Here is a 7,464-nt window from a genome sequence, read left to right as displayed (position 1 = left end):
CTTGTGTTCCATCCCAACTCAAAATGATTTATTTTTCTTTGAAATGTCGGAGCTGTCAGTGGATTGGAAAGGGTGGTTTCATCTCTGCTCTAATTCAATTTTTTACAAGTACTGTAACAAGAAATTCTCTCTCCTGTAATTGTTCTAGCCTGTGTGTGTTCTGTACACCTCCCTGCAGATGTTTGTTAGCTGCTTTAATGTATTTTTTGTGCAGTGTTCTGGCTCAATAGACAGGGTGTACCAGTGTGAGTGGCAAGGCAATCTGAGTGCGACTAAAACAGGAAAGAAATTACTACCTCCTGCTAATCATCCCACACACTGGCAAGATAAATGGAGTGCTTGGTGTATTGCTTGTAACTGTGCAGAGCTGCCAGGTTCTAGGGGAAAATGGATGAATGTGGGTGGGGAGGCGGGGAATGAAACAGCAGCTTTCTCTGTCTTTGGTGCTTTGGAAGCAAACATTAATGGAGCCTCAACTTCGCCCCAGGGAGCTTGGCGTTATGCCCACTTTACAGATGGGGAAGCCAAGGTGCAGAGTGGTTAAATAATCGAGTTCTTGCAGTGTTGCAGGTCGGGTTAACATCCAGCCATTCCTGACTCTCCAAGCTCTTTGACTGGTGAGCATGAGCACTAGCTTGAAGCCTGTGTCCACAACAGTCAACCGGGTCGGGTCAGGATTTCACCTTGGCATTTAAATGCCTCTGTATGTTCTGCAACTGGAGGGTTTATATGTATTGCTCTGCAGTGCATGACTGCTGTCTCTTGAAGTTCTCTGTCTTGACTGATGGCAATCAGGACCCCCGGGTCATTGAGGACTGGCCTAGAAATACACTGCATTAGCATGCAAAAGAACTCTGTCTGCAAAATGAACTCAGTGCACTCATTTCCAGGGAACCACAGTGAAGGACTCTTGATTGAGTGGTGTCTTGCCCTTTACTGTCCCACCATGGCTCCTGGAACAGCTCTCACCAGCAGGGATTGAACTGGGACTTGTGAGTCTCAACATGAGCTTCAATGAAAAGACACAGCTCTGTTAGCCAAGGCTGTAGCACGTAAGACCATGTCCCTGTGTGGGTTGTTGGCAGGGAGTTGGATCCTGGGGCGTGAGGTTCTTGTAGCGTGAGGCTACTGCCGTGAGGGACTTGTAGCCACAATATAGGGGAGGGCAAAGGGGAAGAAGGTTCTCAGTAATTTCCTAGAAGATGTGAATGAAATAAGTCCTTTTATTCTATTAATGCCAGGAAACTGTTCATTCCTCTTGGTGTGCTGACTCCCCAGAGGTCCTGCTGACTGAAAGGAAGATCTAATGGATGTTCATTGTCTTCTGGGAAGTAATGAAGCTCAACTGGTCACGGGTGAGTCTCTCTCAGTCTGGTTCTGTCAAAGCAAAGAAACGATGATGGAAAAAAGGTTTAAGATAGCCTCCATTACCCTCAGGCCTGAGCCTCAGAAAAGAGTTGGTTTCCAGGTCTTAGCCCAATGGAGGAGATCTTGCATCCTCTGTACGTGAAATGGGTATTGATGTGTTCAAGTTCTAAGTTAATCATTCAAGTCTGGGAAGAGGCAGATGCATTTGAAAACCTGGCCCATTGTGTTGCCTCACCTGTGACAAATATGTCAAACTATTGAGGTCTGAGAAAGGGTTCTCTAATACCCAAACGCTTGCTTATACCTATACCAGCCATACAGTTGGTCCAAAAAAAGACAACACCCAGAAGATTTCTTGCCTCTTACATATTTTAGCATAGCATCACCTCAAATTATCAGGGCAAGCCTGCCAGAAATAAAGCTGGATTAAGCTGCCAAGCATCTGTAGGTGGGGTTGAACAATTAGGCGGTGCCTGCTTCTGGTAGGACTGAGAGATGAGGGGTGTGTGCTGGGCAAACAATGAGCAAGGGAGCACGGATAAAGGAGCAACTGAAAAGATTTGTTGTTTTCCTCCATTTCAAGCACCTGCAATCTTCCAGTGCCCCCATCCTCCCCCTTGTGCATGGTAGGTGCTACCATCAGTGTCTGCAAGACACTCTTACTGTCTTTCTCCAAGCATTTCTCTGCAAGGAAGCCTCCAAAACTTTTCACAATGGTCAGGCAGCTTGTGGGCACTGCTTATCATACTGACTAGTGTTGTGACACTATATCCTTTTGCTCCTTCTTCATCTTTCAAACTTCGATGGAAAGTTCAGCAAGATGGTGACTGCCTTGTACAGCCCCAACAGCTGGAGCATTTATGGAGTCAGTCATCAAAGCTGGGCTGTGTGACTAAGAGCAGAGCATATTTTGACCCTTAAGAGAGCTGAGACTGGAATCCGGTTGCATGTTAGTGATTGTGAAAATCCTTTGCCATGTTATGAAAACTGTTTAACTTTGCATTGGAGGAAGAGGAACTATATACCTACTCCTTTGATTTGCACAGGAATGGAGAGCATGGGGATTTGGGCTGTGGCCCTGACTTAAGTAAAGTATACAGCAAAGCAGCTGCTTGGTGTCAGCTTTCCCTCCCTCTGCCTATCCCTGTTTAAAGAACTGTTGTTGTGTGGGAAGACAAGTAAATTGCCTTTCCTGGATTTGAATGTGAATGTTCCATGTTTGAGATTTTCTCCATTAATTTGATGGAGCAAAAAGCTCCCAGTCCCAGTTCTGGAGCCAGGGAAAGGGGTTCAGCTTTTTGCTGACTTGTGCTCCAACCTTCCCACCCTACTTTAGTGAGCCGCTGTGCTTTTCCCAGCAGTGTTATTCACCTTCCAATCAATTATGCCTGCAGTAACTTGAGTTGGATACTCTCAGGGTGGCAAGAAGACAGAGTGACAGTACCTGAGAGGCAGCAAAATCTTGAATAAATTCACTGAAGACAAAATCATAAAGATGCTAGAGTTGATTCTACTCACACCAGGGTAGATTTTTCTCCAACTCCAGCATATTATTCCCAAAGTTTCTGAGCAACTTAGCTAACCAGTCCTTGCCTCTGATCCAGACAAACCATTTCTGTTTTTCAAATAGAGAAATGACCAACTTAGCCTGGAGTGGCTGAGCAGAATCCTGCCCCACCGGTCTCACCTGTAAACTGATCTGATTTCAGTTCCGGACCAGTTGCTCTCCAAAAGGCTTTGCCAAAGAGCACCACCCATGGGTACAACCATGAGGTGTGACTTTAGTAGTGAGGACTCAGAGGCTTGGGCTTTGTGTGTCTGGTACTCAGGTTACCTGATGGGCTGCTGCTGCTGCTGGAGTGAGTTCAGGTATGTCCTCCTCAGGTTGTACTTGCACCTCCTGACTGTTGTATAGTCTTAGTGCCTGAGAGGGAGTGGAGAGAAATGCCCTGTAGGCAGGGCAGTAAGAGGTACAAATAGGTCCTTCCTGGGGTCTCCTAAGGGAGAGAACAGTTCTGAAAACTTGGGTATCAAAGATACCTTCACACAAACCCCTCAAAGTTTTCTATTACATTTCCCCATTTCCCTCTACCTATTAGCTCTACCAACAAACAGGAGTCTTTCTGTAGCCTCCTCTGCCACTGGTGATGCTAACAATGAGCAGCAGCCTGGGTGGCCAGAGATGTGTCACTGCATCTAGGTGCTGGGCTAATGTATCTGGTGAAACAAAGGGATTTGGGTTAGACTTTGGGCTTAGGAAAGTTGTTAAAAAATGACTCTCAGCAATGTGCTGAGGCAGTCTCTTGGGACTTCCTTGGTGAGATTTCACCATCAGTTGCGGGGAGTGAGTTTTCTCTAGTGTTACCAACGTACTCTCCTCCTGCTCGCCCACATAATGATTAATCACCCTAGAGAGAACCAACTGCTTTCTGGGCATCATAATTATAGCTGCAAGGAGCATTCCCCTGGTGAAGGTCTGGTTTGTCAGAGCTTTAAAAAATAAGATTCTGAGATGATCAGCCCTTCACCTTTGAGAAATGAGTATACTTGCAGACCTGCACACACGTGGCCATGGAAGGCACTTGTGTACACACATCCAAAACCATCTTACACATATGTGCTGTCATAGGGATCTTGTATGCATGCAAAACCATGGGGCTGACACACATGTATTTGTTCATGGGACTGCAGAAATGGGCCTTTATTTAAATCTTAAGACACAAGTTTCAGACTTGTCCAGTGCTCCAGTATCTTTTATAACAATGAAAATGATGGGATGAGGCAGGACTGGCCCATCTTGCAGGAGGAACAAAGTTCAGGGCCCATCTCACCCTGTGCTAGTGGGAACTGAAAGGACAGTTGCTCTCCCTCTCCCCAGTTCATTGATTACACAAACTCCATGCATGCTAAGATCAAGATCAAACAGCAGTGGGGCACCTTGGAGGAGAGGGAAGGGCTGGTCAAAAGGGATCAGCACCTGATGAGCATCAGCAGCAAGAACTGGGGCTTCTGTAAACCACTGATGAATCCACTTTGCTTTAGAGCTGCTTTTGTTCTCGGACCAACCTAGCTATGCCTGTAACCAACCAGCAGCAGAGTTCTGTGCTTCCAGCTGTTTTTGCATTGACTTCAATAAAATTAAAAAGGCTTTTCCTGCCAGTAACCAGGATTGACAGCACTTACTTTGCCTTAAAAATGTGTAGCCAAATAAAATGCACACATCTGCAGTCCAGTGAAATCTAGGCTAAGGATCAGCTCCAACCCATTGCAGGGACTTGTATCCCCAAGACACAGATGGAATGAATCCTTGGCTGCATATGCAGCAGAAAGTATCAGAGTTTTCAGGAAAGTCTGCTCAGTCCCAAAACAACACAAAGGCCATTCAGCAGACAGGTGAAGAGGCCAGTAAAGGGGGCTATATTCTTGGGAGGCAAAAAGCACTTTTTGACCTCTGCTTGCAACACAGTCTCTTGTCTGTGCCCTAGAGACCTAGACAGTCAACCCCTGTTCCACAGTATCACTGCAATATAGTTTAACCTTTAATTAAGGATCAACTTCCACTCAGAGGGTGCATTTAGCAACTCCCTTGAGAGCTGCGTTCAGACTCCAGGGCTTGTGTAGCAGTATTGTCTTTCAGCAGCAAAACCAAGATGCTGTAACAAACTCCATGGGTTATAGTTCTCCAAGCATGCAGTGCAACTTCAGCACATTAGTGAGACTCTCTCATGTCTCTGGTCCCAAATGAAAGTCTTTTTTGTGGCGTGAAGAAAGCCGGCTGCCCTGGGAAAATCTTTCACAGATGCTAGGGGCTGGAAGGGATCTTACAGATCATGGGGTCCAGATACTGGCTTCATTTGGGCTAATAGAAAGAGGCCAGTGGTATTTGCCTGAGTGAGGTGCTAGGTGCAAAGGACAGAAAATGTTTAGTGTTTTGTTGGTTTTCTTTTAAACTCGGGCTCTGAAATCTGCTGAGCTTGCAAGCTGGGCATTCCAGTGAGATGCCATCCAGCTTAACTTGACAGCAATTTCTTAAATATTTTAAAAGCTGCCTGGAATAAACCGAATGCTTCTAAGTGACTTAAATTCCATTAGAATGCTGTAAATTTCATTAGAAAGTGCACTTGTGTGCCTGCCAGGAACAAGCCACTTCAGGCTTTCATCAGCCTGTCCAGACCCAGATGCTTTATGAATGCTTCCTCTAGCACATTTCAGGGAGTGTATCACCACGCGCTGCTGCTGGAGCCAAGTGACTTGCTCCTTTGGGCTTTCCTCCACCCCTTCCCAGTAGGAACTGCCCTGCTTTTTTACTAACCACATAGCACGGGGTTGTCACCCGGGGGTACGCATACCCTTGGGGGTACTTGGACCAGTCCTATGGGGTACGTGTGGGTGGGTGGGGATGGAGTGCCGCTGCCGCCTCCCAGGAGCAGGGCCAGAGTGGGGCGAGAGCAATGGCTCACCTCTGCAGGGTGGGGAAGCTCGCACGTGGCAGTCACTGCCGCCGCACGCCAGCCCGGTGAGCTCCCCACACTGCTCGGTATCCGGCCTCTGGGGGTACTTAGACAAAAAAAGGTTGAAACCCCTGGCAAAGCAAACCAGACTGGTCTCGAGTCCTCATCCCACTAATTACGCAGAAAGCAATACGTCAGCTCCAAAAAGATGTAGCTTGTGCTCAGGTCCTTTAGCCAATCTTACATACTTTTTCTCTCTAATCCACATCCGTTGCCACCTGCTTTGGGCATCCTCTGTGGGACCCAGGAAAGCTGACTATAACTCTTGGCCATTCCCTTTGCAAAGGGCTTTGAAAGGATGTCACCAAGGTGCTGCACAGGCCTCCAAGAAGCATTTTTCCTCTCCCTAACCCCAACACGGTAGTGCAGCCCATGCTGAAGTCCACGTGGCTGCTACTTACTTTGCTGCTAGCATTACCTGTCATTGGGATTAAGCCTTGCTTGGGCCTTCCTATTTGTGCCACAATCACACTTTCACAGACAGTACAGACAAACCCTCCTGGTCTTGGAAATGCAGCGCTCAGTTTTGCATGCTCTGTGTTGACTGCACCTTCCTGTGCCCTCTGCAGCTTCTGCAACATGCAGCTACCACCTGTCTCTCTAGAGCTGGGCAGATATTTTCACCAGTGGCGTCAATTTTGGGTGGTCCTGTTTTTAGATACCTGTTGTTAGATACCTGTAGGAGCCAGATTTCCATACACGTGCAAATGTGTTCCAGTGCCTTAAAATGAGAATTGCATGGGTGCTCTGTACCATAGGCGTCTCCAGTTGGACCTTCAAAAAATGGAGGTTCCTCCAATTACAAGCTGCTTTTGAAAATACTGGTTTATGCTGGTGGGATCTATCAACTAATTCTGCAGATGTCCAAAAGATGATCCCTCACTGTTACTACTTTCCTGGGTTGGTTTTGAACTGGCAATCTGAACAGGAAAGGTTGAATCCTAGCTCCTTGATCTGTCCAGTGTCCTGAGAGTCCTGTGCAGTTTGGGGGTATATCTATGTAAAATTATATATTCTATTTTGGTTTGGGAATGTCATTTATTCCTATAGCTCACCCTGTGGATTCCTGTAACAGGTGTTTGACATACAACAAACAGATGTCCCAGAAGATGGGATGGAGCAATCAAGGGCCAGCTCTTCCTTGTTGGAGCAGCAGATTTTCCAGCAGCAAGGCCCATGACTTGGAATGATTCTCTGTACTTACAGCTTAAATATTTAAGTCAGAGCTGGCCTGCTCCCCCCAGCTGGCAGCACATGGCCAAGAGGACAGAGTTGTTTTGAAAGGCAAGCTTCTCCAAGCCAAAGGCGTTGCTTTCTATCCCCACATGCAAGAACCAAGCCCTGAAGGCATGATGGAGAGCAGCCTGAGGCTTGGCAGAGTAAAGTCAATCTGTGGAAGGCTGCACCGAGGAGTTGGAGGTTTTCTGTAGATCTACAACTGGCCCGTAGCTTTTTCAAGAGTAAACTTTGTGAATGATGAACCCCTTTGTTCCACAGGGCTGTTGGCAAGATGCTGCCATGCTCTGACTGGGCAGCTTCCTAAAACAGGAAGGCAAACAGCAGCATCTGCACTCTACTGCATGAA

The 7,464-nt window shown here is 46.9% G+C and overlaps 1 long non-coding RNA gene across 1 annotated transcript in view; it reads left to right on the top strand.

Moving 5' to 3' along the window:
* The window catches only part of LOC109287638, a 44,713-nt gene that overhangs the window by 23,838 nt on the left and 13,411 nt on the right, over window positions 1–7,464 (top strand). Inside the window, exon 3 of the long non-coding RNA XR_002094922.1 lies at window positions 1,242–1,355. This is a non-coding gene — a long non-coding RNA (uncharacterized LOC109287638). The remainder of the gene's footprint in view (window positions 1–1,241; window positions 1,356–7,464) is intronic.

Source organism: Gavialis gangeticus, unplaced genomic scaffold, assembly GCF_001723915.1.
Source record: "Gavialis gangeticus isolate Ggan-Ray unplaced genomic scaffold, GavGan_comp1, whole genome shotgun sequence".
Classification (NCBI taxonomy): Eukaryota; Metazoa; Chordata; order Crocodylia; family Gavialidae; genus Gavialis; species Gavialis gangeticus.
The sequence above is the reverse complement of the archived record's forward strand: the minus strand, read 5'-3'. Positions and strand labels throughout refer to the sequence as shown.